The sequence below is a fragment of the Callithrix jacchus genome, chromosome 12, assembly GCF_049354715.1.
Source record: "Callithrix jacchus isolate 240 chromosome 12, calJac240_pri, whole genome shotgun sequence".
NCBI lineage: Eukaryota > Metazoa > Chordata > Mammalia > Primates > Cebidae > Callithrix > Callithrix jacchus.
In genome coordinates this window covers 54,770,941-54,795,243 of record NC_133513.1, presented here as the reverse complement: position 1 = coordinate 54,795,243, position 24,303 = coordinate 54,770,941, and the positions used below count along the sequence as shown (strand labels likewise).

Genomic DNA, 24,303 nt, shown 5'->3' with positions numbered 1-24,303 from the left:
TCCCAAGGCGCACAAGCTCCGCCCCTCTTGAGGGTGGTGCATGTGTCCCCCATCTTTTGCAACTGTCAGATGTGCACGGCTCACAGCTCAGCTCTTCACTGGACATTGCCCTTGGCTGCAGGGAACTGCTTTGCCCAAAGTAATGGCTCTATCTGTGTGGCCTGTGGCCAGTGACTGGCAGATGGAGACACAAAGGCCAACCCTTTGCTTCAATTGAGGACAACTCTGGGGGCCATCTCAGCTCCAGAGCATCCTCCAAGACTAGATGAGGTATCTGCTGCAATGACATTTGGGGTCACTTTCCCTCCTCCCAGTCCTGTCTTCTCAGTTTTCTTACAGATGTATCTCCTGAGAGCATTCCCCAATATACCTGAATGCACCTCCTTCTCTCAGTGGATCTTTCCAATTGAAGACACTCACCTTGCAGACTCTGGGTGCCCGCAGGATATCTGGAGCCTCCACTAAAGGCTGTGTTCACTCATCCACCTGGGATAACCTTTCCTAGAGACCAAGGAAGCTCTGCACACTGTTCTCAACACCAGACCATATGAGGCTGAGGGAGGGGCGCTGGAATTACAGAATCTGGAAGCCCTGGGTTCTGCCACTGGAGAGCCAGGTGACTTGGGCAACTCCATTCACTCCTTACACCCACAAGGTTCTCAAATGCAAAACAAGGAGAGGAATTTCCTACCTCATAGGGTTAATTCAGAATTCATAAGTGAATGGGATTTGCACAGTACTGGGCACAAAGTAGAAATACACGAGTGTGAAGAAAGTTTGGCTTTCAGAGCCTCCTGGCCACTTCCAGCTCCCTGCCTCCCTCTATCCCTGCCCTCTTTCCACACATCATTCCAGGACACGTGTGGCCAGCAGCAGAAGGGCCATCTGACCCCCACCAAGAGGCCTGTGGCTTTGGAACTAATATTACTTTCTTTGGGTCTCCACATCGACTTGGCATAGTCTGAAATGTAAGTCATCCCCCCTTCTCCCCTCTCCCTCTCCTCTTTTTTTTTCTCTTTCTGTCTTTCTTTTTCCTTTTTCTTGCTGATTTTATGAAAAGGGCTGGCATTTTGATTGTTCTATTTTCAGGTTTAATCCTTATTTTAATAAAGTTTTCACACACACACACACACACACACACACACACACACAAAGTAAGTCATGGCCTGGCATGGTGGCTCATGCCTATAATCCCAGCACTTTGGGAGGCTGAGGTGGGTGGATCTCTTGAGGCCAAGAGTTCAAGGACAGCCTGGCCAACATGGTGAAACCCTGTCTCTACTAAAAATATAATACGCCAGCTGTGGTGGTACATGCCTGTGGATCCAGCTACAAGATGGGAGAAACACTTGAACCTGGGAGATGGAGGTTTTAGTGAGCTGAGATCATGCCACTGCACCTCACCCTGGGCTGCAGAGCAAGATTCCATCTCAAAAAAATAAATTAATAAAAAGATAAGTCATGCCTGCTGTTCCCATGGCTTCCTGTCCTCCTCAGGGTCTAACAGTTGGATCCCCTCTTATTTTTCTGACCCTTTTCTGCAACTGAGTCTCTTAATTTCCTCCCACATCAGCCTCTAGCTGTGTATCACGCACACCAGACAGACTCCCACCTGGGGTCTTTGCACTTGCCACCCCCGCATCCTAGAAGAGCTTTCCACCCAGCTCACTCTCTCTTCCCCTTCAAGTTCTTACCGAAGGTCAGAGAGGCCTTTCCTGACACCCCTGTCCCATTAAAAATAGCAAAACTCCCTGGCCCTGCCTATCCCAACTCTCCATTTCAGCACTCCTCACCATCCAACATGCATGGAGTTTCTTTATTCACTGCTTGTCTTTCTCCATTGGAAGAGAGGACAGGGATCTCTGCTTGTTTTGTTCTCTGCTGTCTCCCAGTACTTACAACGGCATCTGGCATGAAATATATGCCCAATATGTTTTGTTAAGTGAATGAATGAACCTGTTTGTATGCTTCACAGGCAGGTGAAACTGAGCAAAGCAAATCCACTAGTGAAACCATAGCAAATTGATGCTAGCCCCTGGAAAAGGAGAGATAAAAGTCCCCAAGCTTGCCTGGAATCAAAAGTTTGTCAGAAAACCAAACACTGCATGTTCTCACTCATAAGTGGGTGTTGAACAATGAGAACACACAGACACAGGGAGGGGAACATCACACACTGAGGCCTGAGGGGTGGGGGGCTGGGGGAGGAATAGCAGGGGGTGGGGGGATTGGGGAGGGATAGCATTAGGAGAAATACCTAATGTAGATGACAGGGCAATGGATGTAGAAAACCACTACCATGGTATGTGTATATCTATGTAACAAACCTGCACGATCTGCACGTGTACCCCAGAACTTAGAGTATAATAAATAAATTAATAAAATAAAAATTAAAAAATGATAAAGTTTGTGGCAGGCCAAGGCAGTACCTAGGGTCTTTTCTGCCACCCCAGCCTGGGAACTTCTTGAGGGTAGGAGCCATTGCCTCACTATCCTCTATTAGCTTCTTAGTGGCCAGCTCTGTCCCTGGAAAGTGCCTGATTTGCTTATGTGCCAATGCATCAAGGTGCTGGGAGCTGAGGGGAAGTGGCCTGTATCTTCAGGCACAGGGGCAAAGGCATCTGCACATGCTGACACAGTCATCTGTCTCTTGGTGCAGCCTTTGGTATTGGCCAGTGTTTCCCAAAGTATGTCCTATAGAACCCCAGTGCCAATAGGTATTAAGTGGAAAAATGGCTGCGATCTGATGAGTTTGGGATGGATTACATAAACAGGTTTCCCACCTCCAGGACTTTTCAGAGCCTTTTTTTTTTTTTTGAGATGGAGTCTTGCTCTGTCACCCATGTTGGAGTGCAGGGGCATGATCTTGGCTCACTGCAACCTCCACCTCCTGGGTTCAAGTGATTCTCCTTCCTCAGCCTCCCGAGAAGCTGGGACTACAGGTGTGTGCCACCACAACAAACTAATTTTTTTGTATATTTAGTAGAGACGTGGTTTTACTGTGTTAGCCAGGCTGGTCTTGAACTTCTGACCTCATGATCCACCTGCCTTGGCCTCCCAAAGTGTTGAGATTATAGACATGAGCCAACATCCCCAGCCCAGAGCTTTTCATACGTAAATATAAGCCCAAGCGGGGGCTTATGTTTTGAAAAGTTTTCCAAACTACCTGACCATTGGACCCATCTTTCTTTTTCTTTTTTCCTTTTTGAGATAGTCTTACTCTGTCATCCAGGCTGGAGTGTAGTGGCATGATCACAGCTCACTGCAACCTCCACCTCCTGGGTTCAAGAGATTCTCATGCCTCAGCCTCTCTAGTAGCTGAGATTACAGGCCTGTGCCACCATGCCCAACTAATTTTTATGTTTTTAGTAGAGACTGGGTTTTGCCATTTTGGCCAGGCCATCACAAACTCCTGGCCTCAAGTGATCTGCCCACCTGGGCCTTCCAAAGTGCTTGGATTACAGGCATGAGCCACTGAGCCTGTAGAACCCATTTTTCAAGGAGAATAAAAGATCCACAAAGTACGCTTTGAGCAACACTGGCTTAACCACACATCTATCAGAAATGCAAGGGATTCTGGAGGAAATCTAGTGCTCCACTCCCTCTTCACAGAGGAGGAAGCGAGAGAGGGAACTGGAGGTACTGCGGGTCACAAGGTAGATCAGCGGTGAGGCTGGGGCTATAATAAGCCAGCTCTAGCTTCCAGGGCCCATGCTGCTTTCAGTCTCCACTCTGGGGTTCTGGACCTTGGATTATCAGGCCTGCTTTGCTCACTTGCTCTTAAGAAGTGCCAGGAACTTAAAAAAGGAAAGGCCTCAGAGATGTGGAAGTCCCATTGCAGACGTCACTTGATGTTTTGGCCTCCGCTTCCTGCCATGACCCAACTCTGAGCTTGTAATCTGTGCCTAGGAGCTCAGTGTTTTTCATCTACACTTCCTTCCTTGTCCCTCCACCCCTCCTTGGCTTAGGTGTTGTATTAGTCCATTCTCATGATGCTGTGTAGAAATACCTGAGGCTGGGCATGGTGGCTCATGCCTATAATCCTAGCACTTTGGGAGGCTGAGGCAGGCAGATCACTTGAGGTCAGGAGTTCAAGACCAGCCTGGCCAACATGGCAAAATCCTGTATCTATGAAAACTACAAAAATTAGCCAGGTGTGTGGCACGCACCTGTATTCCCAGCTAGTTGGGAGGCTGAGGCAGGAGAGTTGCTTAAATCTGGGAGGTGGAGGATACAGTGAGCCGAGATGGTGCCACTGCACTCCAGCCTGGGTGACAGAGCAAGACTGTCTCAAAAAAACAAAACAAAACAAAACAAAACAAAAACCTAGGACTAGGTACTTTATAAAGAAAAGAGGTTTAATTGACTCACAATTCCACGTGACTGGGGAGGCCTCAGGAAACTTATAATCATGGTGGAAGACATTGCTTCACAGGGTGGCAAGAGAGAGATGAGTGTCTTCACTTGGGCGAAGGGGGAAAGCCCCCTTTAAAACCATCAAATGTTGAGTGATAACTCATTATCACGAGAACAGCATGGGGGAACTGCCCCATAGTTCAATTATCTCCACCTGGTCCTGTCCTTGACATGTGGGGATTATTACAATTCAAAGTGAGGTTTGGGTGGGGAAACAGTTAAACGCTATCAGGGGTTCTCAAAGTGTGGGTCTGGGACCAGCAACATCAGCATCACCTGGGGGCTTGCTAGAAATGCAAACCCTCTAGATTCACCCCAGACCTACTGAACAAGAGACTCTGGAGGTGGCTCCAGCAATCTGTTTTCACAAACCCTCAGGATATTCTGACTCAGGCTAAAGTTTGGGAACCACTGCCCTCAACCATACAGCTCCAGACCGAACAGCTCCAGAGAAGGGCCTTTCAGGTCCCCAGTGACAAGGTAATCTCCAGGGCCCTTGGGAAGGATCATGGAAAGCCCAGGACACGAACTCTCCAGAGTTTCTTATAGGGTTCCAACCACTTGAACTTGGCACCATCTAAACTCTGAAGTTAATTTACTCTCTACTTTATTTTATTCATTGGTCTAATCCATAGCTGCAATTTTACAAAACAAAGACCTGGGCTGGGGAGCTTTTCAGGGTCCCATTCTGAAATCATGGCAGTTGGTGGACTATATGTTACATGCCTGGAGAGTTTGGAAGTGTCTGAGTTCTACCTCAGTCCATGCAAGCCAAGGTGGGGTCTTTTTAGTGCATTAAGAGAGGTGCCTCTATCGAGTTCAATATCTCCATTTGGGGAATCCATCTGCTTCCTGCATTTCTATCCACGTTGAAGTGGGCATGTGGGATTTTTGTAAAGAAACTGTAATCCCAGGGTTGCTGCATGGAATAATTCCATGGATTGTGCAGTGCGAGGTCTGCATGGCCACACGTGGTGGCCCTGGGACCCTGTATTAGTTTGTTCTTGCATTGCTATAAAGAAATGCCTTGAGAGTAGGTAATTTATAGAGGAAAGAGGTTTCATTGGCTCACAGTTTTGCAGGCTGCACAGGAAGCATAGCAGCTTCTCTTTCTGGGGAGACCTCAGGAAACTTACAATTACGGTGGAAGGTGAAGGGTAAGCAGGTACATCTTACCTGGCCAGAGCAGGAAGAAGAGAGAGAGGAGGGAGGTATCACACACTTTTAAACAGCTATCTCATGAGATAGTAAAATCTCATGAGAATTCACTATCTCGAGGACAGAACTGGAGGGGATGGTGTTAAGCCCTGAGAAACTGCCCCCATGATTTAATCACCTCCCACCAGGCCCCACCTCCAGCATTGGGGATGGCATTTCAACATGAGATTTGGGTGAGGACACAGATCCAAACCATATTAGACCCCTACCCTCCTTGCTGTCACTCAGAAAAAGGACAACCCCTTCTTTTTCACCCTCCACCCCCAACTGGCTTCACAGATGGGCAGGAAGTTCCTGGAATGTGCCCATCAGAAGGGCGGCTGGGTGAAGGTGGGCTGCTATCTGTTCCCCACCAAGCACTACAGGCCTGATGGCCTCCAGATTGCATCCCTGGCCACTGTATCGGCTCCCACAGCTTATGCTTCCTAGGGGACAGTGTAGATAATCTGGGCACCCACCCACTCCCGCACTTACCCATGACCCACTCCCTCCTTCCCTCCCTCAGCCCAGGCAGCAGTGCCCTCTGCTGTGGCAGCCCTCCATCCATCCTCATCGTTCAGAGGCCTCTGAAAGTATGCCTGTCAATATAATGCATGGCCTGTTGAGGGGAAGTGACATTTTGAATAGTGGACACTTCTCCGGGAGCATTCATCCTAGGTCAGCCTCATGATAAATAAATACATTTGGCGTTCGAAGTCAGCAGGCGGGATACAGGGACCAGAACACAAGCACAGATGCATACACCATAAGGCTGAGTTGATGAGGTGGATGTAGGATGTGGCAGAAAGGGAAAGAGGGAAGGCCCCACAAGCAGATTTTGGGGGCAATTTATTCCCTTTCTTCCTGGTACCTCCAGGGAACACAGGAAGCAAAAGAAGCTACAATTTCCCTTTATTCTTGAACCACAAAAGGGTCTCTGTTTCCTACCACCCCGTCTGTTCCTCACCTGTGCCTCTCCACACCCCCTAAACCCCGGTCCTGATCTTAATTACCCCTAACAGTGTCCTAAACAAAGTATTTAGAAGGCTCACTGTGTTTGTCTTCCTGTTCCTATTAATAAAGTCTGGGAATGTAGAAAAGAAATATAGGCGGGTGACAGGGTTTTTAATGGTGCCTCACCTTAAATGCATTTTAAAATATGTAAATCAATAAAAAAATTATTTGTAATAGCAGCCTAAGAGTGCTGGTTAGCCTGGCGAGGAGTGAAATGCATGCTACAAGCCCTATTACCATACATCCTGGGAGCTGTAGTTAGGATTAATCTGTCAAAGGGGATGGTTTAGTGTTGATGAATATGACATGTGACCATTAACGATGTTGATTTTATCTCCCGAGATTAGCATGATTTACTTCGGATGGATAATAATGTCATTTGCTTGATGCAGTAGATCTGTTTACGAGCTGATTAAATTGTAAGGCCTTGCCTCATTTCATGCTATTTGGTTTACAGCTTCATTACCACAATCACAAAAGCTGGGGAAATGTCCCACATTCCATGTCACAATAAATCACTGCTTCACGTTGCTGGGATGGATTTTAACAGTTCTGCCCAGCACAGACCGTTCTTGGCTCCCCACTAATCTGTGATCCAGAATACATTAGGGGGATCTTCAGGAACACTGGCATGAGAGGGGGCAGGAATCCTCTTGGATCTTTTAATTGAGTGAGATTAAGGAAGTCCTTGAGTAATTAGCTGTAACAAATTACCTTATTATTTAGACAGTGAAGTCACTGTTTTTGTTGCAGGGATGATTACCATAAATACTCAGAAAAGTGATGCTCGAGGAACCAGAGGGAAGCGTGGACGCAAATTTCATTTTTGCCCTGTGATGCTTTGTTGTAGGAGAGAGGCCGTCTGAACGCAAGGTGTGCAGGGGTTCCTTGTCCCGTGCTTTTTCCTGGTAGGGTGGGAGGGGGTGCGCACCACACACCTACAGCATGGCCTGCTCAGCACCTCTGGGTGAGAAGTGGCTGAAGTGGAGGGAAGAGAATGCCTGGTAACATGGATTAGAAGCGAAGTGTGTGAACTAGACCTGTTCACTCTATCCAACCCTGCGCCCAGACTGACCTGGCAATAAGGACTCTCGATTCAGTGCATGAGGGAGGAGGGGGGACCACAGAAATGGAAAAAGCAGGGCCACTTACACCTTGGAAGGCTGGGGAGGCAGATTTAACACAGGCCTGAAATGACTGTCTCCATTCCTAGAACACCTAATAGGTTTAGAGCTCTATAACCTGTCAGTTTCTGTTCTCCCAGGTGCATAACCCTGGAAGGTTGGGACTACTATTCTCATCCTATGTTATAGAGGAGAAAACTGAGGCTCAGGGAGCAACATGCCCAAGGTCAAAGAGCCAGTAAGCTATGGAGCTGGAGTTTGAACCCAGGCAATAGGGCCCTGGAGCTCGGCACCTACCTATATGTCACCAAAGCAGGCTCTAATGACTCAGGGTGAGGAGGGCACATTTTCGGGATTTTTGCTTCTGACTCCAGAATTAAAGCCCATAACCCTGAACGGGCCCTGTCTGGGAAGGATTTAGGATCAGCAACAATGAGGAGCTCTGAGGCCAGGTCTCGAATGGAAACTTTAGTAAGGTTTTGCAGAGAGCAAAATCGAAGGGGATTTGAAACTTTGCTTCTTCAAGACTCAGCCTTTGGAAATAGAAAGCAATCATTTCAAAGAGAAAAGGTGGTTTCTCTGCATCTCAGCTCAGAATATCCCTAAGACACCAAGAGATAAAGGGGAAACAATGTGGCCACTGAAAATTCTGCAGAAGAGGTAATACGGTAACACTGTTTCAAAGCCCCACACAGTTTTACCTCTGAACTTGAGACCTGGCCCTCGAGTGCTTGTACCCACTAACAAGAACCCATCATGGTCCCCTTAGACAGTGGCCATACAGACCTTGAATTGCCTGATGCATCCACTGGAATTATTCAGTGCAGCTGAAATGATTGTTTCTTCATGAAAATCCCACATGCCCACTCCAACCTGGAAAGAAATCCAGGCCCTCCAATCTCCATTCCTTCTTTTTCCTGTAATGAAATCCTGATTTGTAATTGGTTTTAACAAAATAAAGACTACATTATCCGCCTCTCTTGTAGCTAGGTGGGTCATGTGACCAAATTCTGGCCAATAAGATGTAAGAGGAACTGTCACGCCAACTTCTGGGATGTGCTTGTGTTTGTTTGTTTTCGTTTTGTTTTGAGACAGGATCTTGCTCTGTTGCCTAGGCTGAAGTACAGTGCCGCCATCACAGCTCACTGCAGCCTCAACCTCCCAGGATGAAGCAATCCTCCCACTCAACCTCTCTACTAGCTGGGAATACAGGCACACACCACCATGTCTGGCTAATTTTTTTTTTTTTTGGGCAATTTTTGTAGAGAAGAGATCTCACTATGTTGTCCAGCCTTCCAAAGTTCTGGGATTACAGATATGAACCACTGTCTGTGGCCTGGGATGTGTTCTTAAAGGGAAGAAACACACTTTTCTCTTCTTCTTCCTGTTGGCTGAGAGGCAGATGTGATAGCTGGTACTTATGCAGCCAGTATGGACGATGTGAAGAGGATAGTGGAGCAACAAAATAGAACTTTGAGTCTCTGATAACTTTATGGATTTGCTATGCCAATCCTGGGCTGTCTGCCTCCAGGTTTCAACTGTGTGTATGAATGTGTGTGTGGTGAGGGAAGAAATAGAAAAAGAGAGTCCTTTTCATTTTTTGTCACTTGCCACAGAACCAAATTTTTTTTTTTTTTTTTTTTTTTTTTGAGACAGGGTCTCACTTGGTGGCTCAGGCTGGAGTGCAGTGGTGCGATCTCGGCTCACTGCAACCTCTGCTTCCTGGGTTCAAGTGATTCTCCCATCTCAACCTCCCAAGTAGCTGAGACTACAGGCATGAGCTACCATGCTTGACTAATTTTTGTATTTTTTTTTTGGTAGAGACAGGGTTTTGCCATGTTGGCCAGGCTAGTCTCGAACTCCTGACCTCAAGTGATCCACTTGCCTTGGCCTCCCCAAGTGCTGGGATTACAGGCATGAGCCACTGTGCCCAGCCTACAGAACCTAATTCTAATAAACAAACTCAACTCAGTTTGGCCATGAGCCAAAGTGGTGGTATGCAAAGACGCCCTTGAAGTATGAGGAAGTCATACTTTTTTTTCATGTTTCAATGGTATGTTTATTAAACAAATGCTCATGACAGATTTTCACAAGAGTAACAAATGTTATTTCACAATATCAAATCTTCCTTAATAAGGAGAAAATGACAACAACAGCAAGGCTGATGGATCTGGATTATTTTTCATGTTTCCTTGAGGTAAAACCAGGGTCCTCACTTGTTTTCCTCTGTCTTCATGTTGGAGACTGTTTCCATTCTCTTTACCTCCTCTCTGGCTGTATGTCCCTGGAAGGGAGCTTGGATTTTAACAGCAGAAACCTCTTCTCTTTCCCTATCTTCCCCAGAAGAGTCTAAGATGGTGACTGGTGTCTCTTCCTCCTCCCCAGGTATCGGAGACTTTTCTTGTTTAGGATCACATTTATCAGGTGGTTGTTGATCCTCCAATGCGTGATTGCTGTAGAGGCGGTCTTCTCCCTGAGCCCCATTCTGCTGGATCAAAGGTGGTTTTTCTCTCTTTTCTCTAGAAAGCTCTCAAAATATGCTGCTGCAAAAGCTGTATGTTATCTAGCTGCTCTCTCAGAATCTCATGGGTCACCCCTTCAGGAAGACTCCCAAATCCTTACGGAATCAGTAGTGGGTGTTGGAGAATGGAACGGACATCCTCTTGGTAAAAACTGCCTATGGAGCTTCCTCTTTCTCTGGGAGCTGGTGCCACCGGTCCAGCTTACTTCTTCCTCTGACCCCATGATCTAGAGTTGCATGAGGAGGAAGTAAGCTGGACTGAACGCTCTCTTCCAGGGCAATTCAGGGACAGCACTGGCCAGCCTGCATCCTTCTTACTGATATCTGCTTTTCTTCCGCTAGGCTTCCTAACACACTGTTCTGGATTCTCTGGTTGAAAGTTCAGATGTGGCTGCAGCTCTTGACTTGTTCTTGATGTCAGGACAGGGTTGAAAATTCCAGGGGTCTATGGTCCTCATCATGTAGCCTGGGAGAAGGTGGGGCTTTTATACATGAGTCTTCGTGATTTTTCTTGAATGAATTCTTTCCCATCCCAGCACATACCTTGCAGCCTCTTGACAGAACACCCACCCATCTAGGGTAGGGGTAAAACCAGAACTCTCTGAGCCACAAGCTCTATTCTAGGGTGCTCCTCAGCCCCCATTCCTCCTGGTGTCTGCCTCAGGTCCAGTTCTCTTCTAAGACTCCAGCTTATCCTGCCCAAGCTGCCCCCACTTCTGCTTTCTTTTCTGGAATTATAGGACCTCCAGGGTTTCCCAGGGCAGAGGTCATCCCATGTATTGATGGCTGCTATCTCTGCTCCTCAGATCCCAGCATTTCCTGAGCTCTGTGGGCCTCCCAGTCATACTCTCACCCAGGCAATCTCAGAGTCTCTTTGTGACTCAGCCACTCAGTTTCCTGATCACTTAGTCACTCAATCAGCTCTTTACTTGTTAAGTCAACTAACCACTCACATGCTTGGGCCCTTGGCCAGGTGCTCAGATACTTTTCACTCCGCCATTTTATTTGCTATCTGTTCATTGATCAGCCATTCACTGAACATGAATGAGGCAGCCCTGTGCTAAGTTAGTGGGGATAAAGAGACACCAGGTACAAACTCTATCCTCAGCCTGGGGAGCTGCCAGTCTGTCTGGCAATCTGTTGGCTGTTTAATTGATCTATTGGTCAATCAGCCTGCCAGCTATTTGATCAATGGCCAGACCCTTGCCCTGGCAGGCACTAGTCCTTGTGCTGAAGTCTCAGGGTGTAGTCATCAGCCCATTCTTCAGAGGAGATTAGGAAACCCCAAAGCCTCTAGGAGGAGGTGCTCTGGAGCTGTGATGGAAGTTTAGGACCACTCTGGTTCCTATGGGGACTGGAAGTGCTGTGGGGCTGGCTCCCAAGGCAGGCCTCTGCTCAGGTGCTGGGAGATGTGGGGCAGGGACGCAGTCTGCTCTATGTCGTGGGTGCTCCTGACTGAGAACACTGAGGGCCCTGGATTCTAGTCCCCCTTTCTCCCACCCTCCTGGTGATGGTGCAGACACACACACACATACACACACACATATGCACACAGATAATCTCACACATGCACACACAGACTCATACAACACACATAAAGCCATGAACTCACATATATGATCACATACAAATTCACAAACATGGACACACACACTCATACACACTCTCCCATATGGACCCACACAGGCACAAGCATACACTCATACACACATAGAGTGTCACTTGGGCTTGTCCAAAGGTAGGTGTGTCCCCCATCACAGCCAGGCCCCCACAGATGGCCCCATGCCACACTCAGACATGGCTGAGTAGCACTCTTACATCAAGGCAAGTGCCACAAAGACACACCTCCCCTGCCACATCCTCACTCCTAGCCCCCAGCCAGGTAGCTACCCAGCCAGGCCCCTAGAAGGGACATAGCCCTGCAGTCCAGCACCCAAATGATGTTCTGGCCATGCAGCCCTGCTTACCTCCCCAAAGCCCCGACCTGGCTGGGGGCATGCTCAGAGTTTGAGGAACCCTGAGCCCCTGCAGTGGGGCCACATTCCCTCTTGAGCCAGTTTTCCTCTGAGGTCTCTTGTCCCCACAGGATATGGTGCCTGTGGCCACTTCCCCAACCCCAGCCCCCTGGGCCTGCCCACTGGTCTCAGAATCTTCCTCGATGACCTTCATCCCTCTGCCTCTCCAAGTCTGATGTTGTTCCTTACACAGATACTCAAAAGGAACTCGGAGACCTTTCTGTCCTTCGTGCTGGGACCTCATGCTGTCATCCCACTTCTCTGCCACCAGACCACTCCTCTCAGGATGAGGGATGGGGAGCTGGGGATGTCCTTTTGAGGGGGTTTCCTGTGGGGCCACTCCAAGGACAGAACCTAGAGAGGTGGCCATTGTGGGGACCCAGAGGCCCACCAAGGCAGCGAGCTGAGAACTAGGAACATGGATAGTGGGACGGGCTACAGCTGGAGAAGGGCCAAGCAGGAGACACACAGGAAGGTTACCCAGGTCACCCTCTTCTGTATGGCTGGGAGCATTCTCTTGGGATGGGAAAAGGGGTCCTGGCCTGTCTCAGTTATCTACTGCTAAACAAAAAAGAGTCTCAAATCAAGGGGCTTAAAAACACACCCAACTTTTATTTTGTTGAAAAATTAGCAATTTGGGTGAGGCTTAGTGGGGAGGGCTCATATTGCTCCTCTCCATCTTGGTCAGCTGGGGCAGCCCAAAGGCTGGGCCAGGAGTTGTCTGAGCCTCGTTCACTCATGTGGCTGCAGTTGACACTGCTGTTGCCTGGGGCTTCAGCTGGGGCTGTTGGCCAGAACACTCCCACATGGCCTGTCCTGTGGCTGCATGGCTTCCTCACAGCATGGTCACTGGGTCCCAGGGGTGTGCATTTCCAGAGGAAGCTGTATTACCGGTTACAGTTTAGCTTTGGAAGTTCCATAGCATCACTTCCACTCCGACCCTGGCCAGATTCATGGGAACAGAACGCAGACCCCATCTGTCAAGGAAGGAGTGTCAGCTCCATAGTGTGAGAAGAATATATGGGATGGGATATATTGGTGGCACCAAATGATTGGAAAATACAACTGGCAGAATGACTATTCTTCATAAGCCTTCCTCATCCTTAGCCTCCACCCTTACTCCAGCCTTTTTCTTCTGTTTTTTCTCCTTGGGTACACATCACTCACACCCTAAGTTTCAGCTTTCTCTTCTCTGTATACAATTCACAGATTTACAGCTCTAGCCCTGACCTGATGTAGGCATCAGAAACTCAAGCCATACAAACTCCATCTCCCTGCCAAAGCCTGCTCTCCCTCTAGAATTTCTTCCAGGTACCCAGTCATGGGTTCTACTTCATCCATTCCCCCATTTCCCCTGGCACATGGAACAATGAGAGACTGGAGATGAAGCCAGAAACATTTCAGCTAGACTCTTGCAGCTGGGTGTAACCATGTGACTATGAGCAACTTCTTTCTGACATGTTTGAAAGGACACTGCACGCTGCTTCCTTCCTCTACCCTTCAGTGGCTGGAATATGCCCATATTTGATCACAAAAATGAGCACAATATTTTAGGAGACAAAGGAGCACCAAGATGGAAGGAACCTGGGCCCCTGAATGACATCATGAAGCAGAGTAGTCACAGAGACCATTACCTGAGAGAGAAATGTCTAAGTCCCTCTATTTGTTTTACCATTGTGTAGCCCAATACCTGATTCTAAATATCTCAGCATCTTCTTCATCTTCCTGCTGTCCATTCCAGCTCAGCCATTCACCAAGTGCAGTCCATTCATTCTACCTCCTCACTGCCCCCTGGAACTGTCCTTGCTTTGCCTGTCCTGTACTTCTCCCTTGCTTCCAGCTCTCACTTTCTCCTCTTAACCACAAGATCTCCACATTCGTTTCTTTATCTCCAGTCTCTCATTGTTCCATCCCATAATGTTCCTTTTCTGCTCAAAGACCTCCATGGCTCCCTATTGCTTACTGAAGAACAAGACACCATCTTTCCTGCTTCCATCCCTTTGATCCTGCTGGTCCTTCTTCCTGGGTCCCCAAATCTGCCATTTTCTAGCCATCAAGTATCTACTCATCTTCCAAGCCCAGATCAAGTGCTGCCTTCTCCCTGATGACTTTCACATGTTCCTGTTGGAGTTAATCCTGGGCCTCCGCTGATTATTTCCTTCATTACAGCCTGCCTTAAGGCAACAGTTGTCTCCATGACTCACTAGACTGTTTAGTAAGTTATTTGAGGGCAGAGACCATGTCCTGGTCATCTTCCCATTGTCTCCATGCCTAGGATAATGCTATGTATGCAGCAGGTGCTCAATATGTGCTTGCCAGTGAACACTTTCCATGGCTGGAGGCTCATAACTCTGGGTACTGTTTTACCACAGGTTGCCAAGTTTGTCTTCCCTATTGCCTTGAGGGCTTCCCCAGAGAATACTGAAGTAGGTGAGAGGGGCTGTCCTCCTCACACTTCCCTGGGGCCTGGGAAGGAGCAGCTGTGAACATTCTGTTTGCTCTGAGTGCAGAATACGTGAGTGGAAGTGCACAGGTTTTATTGGCAAGGGCTTTATTAGAATGAGACAGACCTGGCTTTGAATTTCAGCCCCACCACTTGTTAGCTGTGGGACTTCAGGCATATTGCTTAACCTCTCTGAGTCTCAGTTTTCTCTTTTGTAACATGAGGTAGTTCTTTATCTCCTAGGGTTCTTGTGAGAATATAAAAAGATAATGTCAAACAAGCACTACGTATAGCATTTGGTATAAATAAAGTGCTCACTAAATGGTATCAATGATCATAATCCAATTTCTTTCCTGATACTCTGCCTGGTAAGAGTGCATCACGACAGGTTTCATGCTAGGCCTGGTCCACTGGAGTCCTTGCTGTCAGATAGGTTTCCCTATGGACAAAGGTCAGAGGATGTGCATTGTCACAACTTAGTCGAGTTAGGGTTGGCTTTTGCTGGGTGCTCCCAGAAAGTGGAAGAGAGGGATCAGGGCTTGTTTCCAATGGGGTGAGGGTGTGGGGCTGGCTGTTTGCTTACCCCAAAATGGCTGGATTAAACCAGACCTGGCTGGCAGGTGCCAACAGCCAAGGGTACAATGTCAGGGGTAAGATCTGGCAGACTTCAGGGGCTTCTAGGCAGCCAAAGACTCTCTGGATCTGATGGACTGCCAGAATCATCCATAGTGCTCAGTTTCCTCTGGTGTAAAGGATCTGGATCTATGTGGGAAAAGAGGTCCAGGACTCCACATGAGCAGGCTTGGTGTCCAGCAGAAGAGAGGTACTAGGGCAGTTGGCAGTGGCCCACATAAATGGGGTCAGAGAGGAAGATTACACTCCCCCTAAATACCCTACATATACAAGCAGACCATATACAAGTCCTCCTCACTGGCAGGGAGGGGCCACTGATTCCAGGCCTGGGTAGCTGATCTGCAGGGTGCAGCTGTTTGGACTAGAATGGGTAAGGCCAGTGTTGAGCTGGTAATTGGTGAACAAGCAGTACTTTGGTGGGGGGAACACTTTCATTTGTAGCACTTGCCCGTTGCTGTGGTGTAAATACTCCCACCATGGCTGGTTTCAAGCTACCAACATAACATCACTAAGTGAGGAGTTGGGATGTGCACAGTTGGCTCTCGGGAGCCAGTAGGAACGGATACCAGCACACCACTGGGTGGGTGGGGCCTGACACCTGCGTTTGGGAGAAAGACAGGTTTCTGTGGCTTCAGTGTACAGAGAAGTAAAAGTCACTATGCAGTATAGCAAAGAGAGGAAGGCACAAAAGTAATAGACCCTGGAGTCTAATACCCTATAACAAATCCCAGATCTGCTATTTCTTGGTTGTGTGGTTTTGGGCAAGTCACTTTGCCTCTCTGTGCCTCAGTTTCCCCACCCATAAAGTGGGGCTAATGATAGCGCCTCCTTCATAGGGTTCCAGTGAGGTTGCACAAGTATACACTGGCTTGTAGTAGGTTGACAGAAATGTTATTTATTACAGTTGATCACCCAGAGTAGTTGGAATGTCCCATTGGTCAGAATAATTTAGAAAGAAAAACCCAGGTCCCCTCAGGGCATGTCCAAAGTCCTTGCTCTTTTTATCTTTAACATCTTTGATTTTCCTTAAGGTCAAGGATCTAAAATCTACAGGTTCATGAACTATGTGAAATTAAGTTTCCCACGTTGAGCATGTGGACTCATTTCTGTGAAGAGGGGCCACAGCTTCCAATAGACAGTAAAAAAAGGTGTGGTTTCTGCATCCTTTCCTCAACGCACAAAAGGCTTAAGAACTGCTGATGCAGCATATGTAGAATTCCTACATCCTGGGAATTGTCCAGTTGCCCTGGCAGCGTTTTGGAGGAAAGGAGATGTTTGTAAAGTAAATGAAAGAAAAATGGCAGAGATGGAGAGACACACAGAGAGTCAGCCGAGAACTCTGAGATGTCTCTTCCGTGTTGAGACCTAAGGCTGGAGGAAACTTCCAGCAATGGAGCAACCAAAAGGCTCACATTCATGCTCAGTGCCCCTCCTGGTTTCTGCATTTTCCTTACTCCCTCTAGTTTCCCAGGCGTCTCCTCTTCTCTTCTCCAAGTCTCCCTCTCCTCCCAGTGCCCTCTTGGACCCAGCATAGGTGTCCCCTGGGCTACCTCTTTATATATATAGAGAGAGGCAGGGTTAAAACTTGCTCACATGGGCTGGGCACAGTGGCTCACGTCTAATCCCAGCACTTTGGGAGGTCAAGGTGGGCAGATCACTTGAGATCAGGAGCTAGAGACCAGCCTGGCCAACATGGTGAAACTCCGTCTCTATTAAAAATACAAAAATTAGCTGGGCATGGTGGTGCATGCCTGTGATTCCAGCTACTCAGGAGGCTGGGGCAGGAAATCGCTGGAACCTGGGGGAGGTTGCAGTGATTAGTGCCACTGCACTCCAGCCTGGGCAACAAAACAAGACTCCATTCCAATCAAAACAAAACAGAACTTGCTCACATTTTGCTATGATTCAGTGAGATCATCTGCCTTCTTTTTGGTTGGGTTTTGTTTCTTTCAGGTTTCTGTAGTCGCACTATAATTATTTAAGGCAGGATCTGCCTCCATTTTGGGTTGGAGGCTGTATTCAGGTTTTTTTTTTTTTTTTTTTTAATTAGTAACATGGAAGCAGGTGGCAGGTAAGTTTAATATGCTACTGCCTTTCCACCCACCTTTGCTTTTGTCCTTTTTTCTTTTTCCTGTTTATTTCCACCTCCCTTTCCTGGTGTTCTTTTTCTTCCTCCTTCCCTCCTCCTCCTCTTCTTTCTTTTTCTTCCCTCCTCCCCCTCCTCCTCCTCTTCTTTCTTTTTCTTCCCTCCTCCCCCTCCTTCTCTTCTTCCTTTTCCTCCTCCTTCTTCTTCTTCTTCCCTCCTCTCCCTCCTCTTCCTCCTCCTTCTCAGGACCAAAATAAACAGGTCTCTAACCAAAGTTCTTTATGGGGATAAAAATTACTTTTCACAAATCCAACTCTACATCATTGCATTGTACATCGATAGGCACCATCAACTGAATTGCACCAACTCTGAATTACAACTTCTGAGGGCTTCTCCAGAAGCACCCCTGTCCACTTCCACAAGAATTTGTGTTTAAAAGGCAGAAGTCAGCATCCTGTGATCCACCGAAGGTCGGCAACAAGAGGGCTCTCTCTTGACTCTGGTTCCGGGTGACCCCTCTTGTGGGGTGCAGGGGAGTCTGCCAATATTCTATTCCTATTTCCATCCTTCCCGCTCCTCTTAGTAACAAAGTTCTTTGTGTTAGTCAGCTTGGGCTGCCAGACAAAATAGCACAGACTGAGAGGCTTAAACAACAGAAATTTATTCTCACAGTTCTGGAGGTGATGGCTGATTCCGTTTCTGGTGAGCGCTCTGCACGTGGCTTGAAGACGGCTGCCTCCTTACAGGGTTGTTCCTCTGTGCATCGTGGCCGGTGTCTCTTCCTTTTCTTAGAGGGCCCCAGATTCTCTCAGATTAGGTTCTACCTTTATGACTTCATTTAACTTCACCTCCCTAAAGGCCCTATTTCCAAATACAGTTATATGAGGGTGTAGAGCTTCAAATGAATGTTTGGGGGTGTAGAGGCTTTGAGTTTATCTGAGGCAGCAGGCAGTGTGCCCAGCTAAACATGACACTTCCCAGCCTCTCTGACAGCTAAGTGTGGCCAAGTGACTAAACTCTACACAACGAGGTGCAGGCTGAGGAGCCGTGTGGCTTCCAGGAAGACCCGTTCAAAGGGAGAGGGTCCTTTTTACCTCTTGTTTCTTTTCCTGTGGTTTGGAATGAGCTGATGGTGCCTGAGCTCAAGCGGCCATCTTGGATTCAGAGATGACGTAGGAGGAAAGCTTTCTGGACTGGCAGAACTGAAGACAGGAGAACCCTGGGTTCCTGGTGACGGAGGGCTACCCTCATCCTGGACTGCCCACTTCCAGTCTGGGAGAACATCTGTCTTCCATAAGCCACTATTTAGGGGTCTTTGTATCATCAGCAAATACTATTTCCAGCTGATGCAGGGAAGCTCACCTGGCCCTGACTTTTGAGCTTTAGGCAAAGACATTCAAAGTTTCTCTAAGGCCACTGCTACTTTCTCTCCTACCCTCCCTTCTTTGGAAGCATAATTGTATCCAAGAGTGCCTGATTCATGTGCATTTGTCCACCCTTTGTCTTTTTTTTTTCTTTCCTCTGCTTTCTCCTCTCTCCCTCCCTCCCTTCTTCTAATATCTAGTGAACACCTACTATGTTCCAGGTACCATGCTAGCTGCCATGATTAGAAATAGATATAGGAGATAATACCTTCTCCCCAGTAACCCAGAATCCAGGCTTTCTGGACAATAGAAAGAGATATGATAGCTGGATACAGCTAAGGAAAGGGCATTAAATCTGATAAAAAGGGTCTGAGGACTTCCAGAAGGAGGTCACACTTGGCCTGAGATCTAAAGTAGAACTTTTGAGTTGCTGGTAATAAGGAAAAGGAGGTGGAGGACAAAATCTCAGGCGCAGGGACCAGCACAGTGTCACATGAACATTTTATTCGGCTCCGTCACCTGTAAAATGGGGACAGTAATGGTCACATGAAGAAATGAATGCAAGAACTAGTCAGTATGCAGTTCATGCTACTTTTTAATGTTATTCTTGTTGGCAATGTGCTGTTCACCCTGTATCAGTTTTGGAGACAGGCTTCACAGAGGACATGTGACTTACTTGTCCACGGTCACACAACTATAGAGGCACTGCTCAAAACCAAGTCTCCTGGTCCCTGGTACAGTGGCCTTTATACCTCTACCCTCCACCTTTGCATTAAGTGCTAAGGGAACACAAAGTGAGGGAAAGATCAGTGTGGTAGGGGGAAAAATCTAGAGGGCTTCCTGGAAGAGGAGAGTATTGAGAGTGTTTTGGAAGAAAGGGGAAAAAGGAACGCATTCCAGGGAAGGAGTATATGATGGGTGCCGTCCACCAGGGTGTTGAAGGATGGGCTGAGGGGCTAGCGGCTGGCAGAGGATTTGAACTCTGAAGATTGGTGAGACACAAGGTAGGTTAGGCAAAAAGAGGTCAGAGCAGAGGATGAACCATGATTACAGGCACCCTGCTAGCCAGGTAGTGGAATGAAGATCGAAGCCAGTGGGCCACAGGGAGCCACAGGAAGTTCTTGAGCAAGAGAGTTGGTCAAAATGAAATGAGACTTTGGGGAGAAAGAAAAGAAACAAATTTGTCTTTACTAAGATCCAGTATGAACTAGACAGTAGGTTGGCCATTTTCTAATTTATTATTTCATTTGAGCCTCACAAAAACCCCATTAGGTTAGTATCAATGTGCCCATTTCATAGATGAGAAAACTGAGGTCAAGAGAGACTTAGCTTTAGATAAGAGTCAGTGGTGGAGCTAAAAGTTGGATTAGACTGAACCCAGATCTGTGCTTTTTCTACTGCACCATGTGGCTTTATGCTGGTCTCACTCAGAATCTCTCTCGTGCTGTGAGTGTCCCAACCAAGGCATTTCATGGCGGGGCTCAAGTCTTTGCATAGCCCAGATACCCTCGGGCCTGACTCTGGGTTGTACTGGGCACAGAGGGCTTAGTACCCTTGGGACTTTTGGTGATCCCCAGCACAGGGTAGGGTTAAGTGCTTGGCTTCTAGGTCTGATAGAAGTAGGTTCAAATCCCAGCTGTACTGTGCACGAACTGGAAAGCAATATGCCTTACCTCACTGAGCCTCAACCCAGGTGGGTCAGCAGGATGAGGCCTGGATTGGAAGCCAGCCCAAGCATAGGTTGAAACCCTAGCTGGAAGTGACAAGCACTGAGGAGGTGAAATGATGTCTTTATTATTTCAAAATAATGAGCTGGAGTGGATAGAGAGGAAATAAGGTTGCCCAAGAGCTGATCGGTGTTGAGGCTGGGTGATGGGTTTATGCGGGTCCATTACACTGTTCATTCTACTTCTCTGTTTGAAAATCTCCATTAAAAAATAGGCTGGGTGCGGTGGCTCACACCTGTAATGTAGCACATCAGGAGGCTGAGGCAGGCAGATCTCTGAGGTCAGGAGTTTGAGACCAGCCTGGCCAACATAGTGAAACCCTGACTCTACTAAAAATACAAAAAAGTTAGCCGGGCATGGTGGTGCACACCTGTAATTTTAGCAACATAGGAGACTGAGGTGGGAGAATCACTTGAACCCAGGAGACAAAGGTTGCAGTGAGCTGAGATCAAGCCACTGTACTCCAGCCTGGGCGACAGAGACTCCGTTAAAAAAAAAAAATCTCCATAAAAAAATAATAGCAATAACACCAGAACTTTTTTGAAAAAAAGCCAGTGATGTTCACCAGACCCTCCCCTAGCCAGAACAGCATCTCTGGTTCCCAGGCACTGTTCTTCAAAACTTCATCAGGCAAGAGCAGCCAAGGTGAGAATCCCTGCTTATAGCCATCTCTCACTAGCTACGTGACCTCAAACCAGTGTCTTTCCCCTGCTGAGCCTCAGTTTCCTCATCTGAAAAATGGGGTGAAGATTCTTTTAAGTTCAGGGGTACAAGTGCAGGTTTGTTACATGGGTAGACTTGTGTCATGAAGGTATGTTGTACAGATTATTTCATCACCCAGGTATTAAGCCTAGCAATGGAGTGAAAATTCTAATGACCTCATGGAACTGTTGTGAAGTTCAAATGGGATGATACAGGATCCCATGGGCTGGGCATAGCCCATAACAGATGTGAGCAGGTCAGCCTGGGTTTTTCAGTCACTCTAAGCAACCACCAGGCCACTAGCCACATTTAGTGGGGAACCCTAAGCCATTATATGCAGCAGAGGCCAGCAGATGGCCTGGCAGGGGATAGGTTCCACCTTCTGGGCAACTTTTACAAGCTTTCTGTGTAAGTCCTGCGTGCTAAGCGATTGTGCCACTGGAGCTCCAGTTTTATGAGTTTTCTAAAGCACACGAAGTTCATCATCTAGCAGGGCTTTCTCTGCCTTTCCTCAGTACTTAAAGACTGAGCCCAACATTTTTCCTTCTCTTGTCTGCTGTCAGAGCATAATTATGTGCCGCACATAACCAACCAGGTGTGCCAGAGTCAGAGCAGAGAGGTGGCTTCTGTGGAAGTAGGGGTGAAAGTGTGGAAACATGTGAGTGAGGACGTGTGTTGAAAGGCCTCTGCATTTGTGTTGGTCGTGCTGACCGGGAGGTCCACGGGCTGGTGGCAGATTTCAGAAGCTGGTCCTTCTTTGGTAGCTATCTTGGAGGAACACCTCCCTGATCTGCATCTGTGCAGAGTCATCCAGCACAAGGACACCAGCGTCACTCAGTGTCACCACCAGAGGGGCAGGTAGGGGGATGAGATTGGATGGTGTGGGAAAGGCCTGGGCTTTATCCGCTGGCCCTGTCACTGGCCTCCAGGACTTAGCCTCGGTTTCTCCAACTGTGTCAGGGATGAGTAAAGGGATAAGCAGGCCTTGGCAAGCGGTAGGCGCTAGGAAATAATCAGTGAAGCAGGGAGTGAATGAATGCAGGCCTGTGTGGGGACTGTTTCAGTATGGCAGACAAGGTGATGTGTCAGAGCCTCGAGGGCGGCAGTGGGGGCTCCCCAGGTTGGGAACGGACTGACTCCTGGGCCAATCCTCAGAACTGGAATAGAGAGCGAGGGGGAAACGAGGGCAGAAGGTGAAGCAGGTGGAGAAGAGCAGGGGAGACGGTTCGCAGCAGGAGAAAAGGAGCGAGGATCCACAGAAGGGGCCTCCCGAACACCGCCCCGAAAACCACGCGAAAGTGGAGGCGCGGGGCCTGGGGATGCCTACCCAGCTGGCGGCCCGCGCGCTGGCCGGGGTTCCAGGGCTCCTTCCCGCTCCGCCGGGCTCCGCAGCGCCGCCTGGTGGACACGCGGCGCTCCGCCCAGGCTCTAGCCGCCCGCCGGCGCGCCTAGGATCCCGCGGCTGTTCGGGAGAAAGCTGGAGAGAGTCGAGGGGCGCCCTTTGGGGAGGGGCGTTTGTCCCTTCCAGGAGGCTGGCACCTCGGCCTGGACGCGCAGCACACACTGGCAACCCACCCTTCACTTACCGCGCGCCCGGGTGACTCGGAGCCGTCCAACACGTCGGGGAATCCTTTCCGCCCTCACTCCCTGGCGCCCCAGCGCCGGAATGCTGCTGCCTCTGCGTAGCTGCTACAGGAAAGGCTCTCATCAAACTTTTAGGGGGCTTTGGTATGGGTTTTGTTGATAAAATACCACGAAGGGGCAAGAAGGCACGAACGTCCCCAGTTCGCCTCCCTGCGGGTCCCAGGCCTGAGTCCCAGGGCAGGGAACTGTCTAGGTCCTTCCGGGCGGGCAAGGTGTGGTGGCTTAGGAACCCCTGTCCAAAGACGCGAGGCAAAGAAGGCACAGCTTGTGGGTCGCAGTGGCCAGGAGCGCTTGGCTGCTGCTGGTGAGCAGGTGGTAGACACCTGGCTTTCAGGTCTCGAGCCGCGGGCACCGGAGCGTAGGACACCGACTGCAGCACCCCGCGCGCACCCGCCCTCCCACCTGTGGGGCGGGGGTTGTCTGTCCGAGAGCGTGGGGCGAGCAGCCCCACGCCGGCCAGGATTCTCGAGGAACCAGGCCCAGCCCAGCCTCTCTCGGACGGCCCAGAGTGGGAGCCAGGCTGCGGCGTCCGAGGACGCTGCGGGCCAGGGGTCCTCCTCGGCGCCAGCTCCGGTTCCCTGGGTCTCGCGACTTCCAGACGTTAGGGTCGGGAGTGCGGAGACGGCGGGGAGGCAGAATACCCACCAAGTCAGTTTCAGGAGGCTGCCGGCACGCTCCCAGCGGCGTCCGGGAGGTCGCTGGGGTGGCTTTGCGTGCAACCCGGGTAAAGGCCCTGCAGCCGTAAGGCTGGCGCTGAGAGGAGGGTGGAAAATCTCAAAGTCACCAACCCGGGTGCAAATGGCCGCAGGGGCTGCGGGCTGTCTGACGCAGGCCGGAGGCCAAAGACGTACTCTACGCGGCCATGAGTCCCAAGAGGCAACGGGGGCACCTGAGCGCTGAGGGGATCCCGAGACTTGGAGAATCCAGGACGGCTTGACCCCAGGGAGCGGGGAATTTGGGGTGCGCTCTCAGCGCTGCGACTCCACGGTCCCGGGATCCCGGGAAGGGGCGCTCTGAGCTCAGAGTCCCCAACCAGCCTCAGGACCAGGGCTCGCTTCCAAGCCTGAAGCGTCTGGGAGGGGGCGCTGAGTCTCGGGCCACCTCCCCACAAAAGCGACTGGGACTCTTCTCTGCGTGCTTCCTTCGGCGCTTCGTGTAGCTCCGTCCTGCGGCCCAAGTTGGGGAAAAGGGAGCGGCGCGCGCCACAGGGAGCCGCGCCGGGACCCAGACTCCCGCCGCAGTTCTGCCGATCGCAGCCCTAGGTGCCCACCTGGTCGCCCCAGAGAGGCCGGGCCTGGGCGCTAGGACGCTCGCCGGGCTGCACTTGGCGGGGCTTTCCAGGTCCCTGGCCGGGCGCGCTCTCCTGCGGCGCGGACTGGAATAGAGCGCCAGCAGCGGAGCCACCCGGACCGGGAAAAGC

General features: G+C 49.4%; 1 pseudogene across 1 annotated transcript in view; it reads right to left on the bottom strand.

Annotated features, from left to right (window-relative positions):
* Positions 1–24,303, bottom strand: part of LOC108594110 (sperm surface protein Sp17 pseudogene) — a 30,843-nt pseudogene extending 6,540 nt beyond the window's left edge. Inside the window, exon 1 of the transcript XR_013524887.1 lies at positions 1–24,303. This exon is cut by the window's left edge and continues 6,540 nt beyond it. The product of XR_013524887.1 is annotated as a sperm surface protein Sp17 pseudogene (transcript).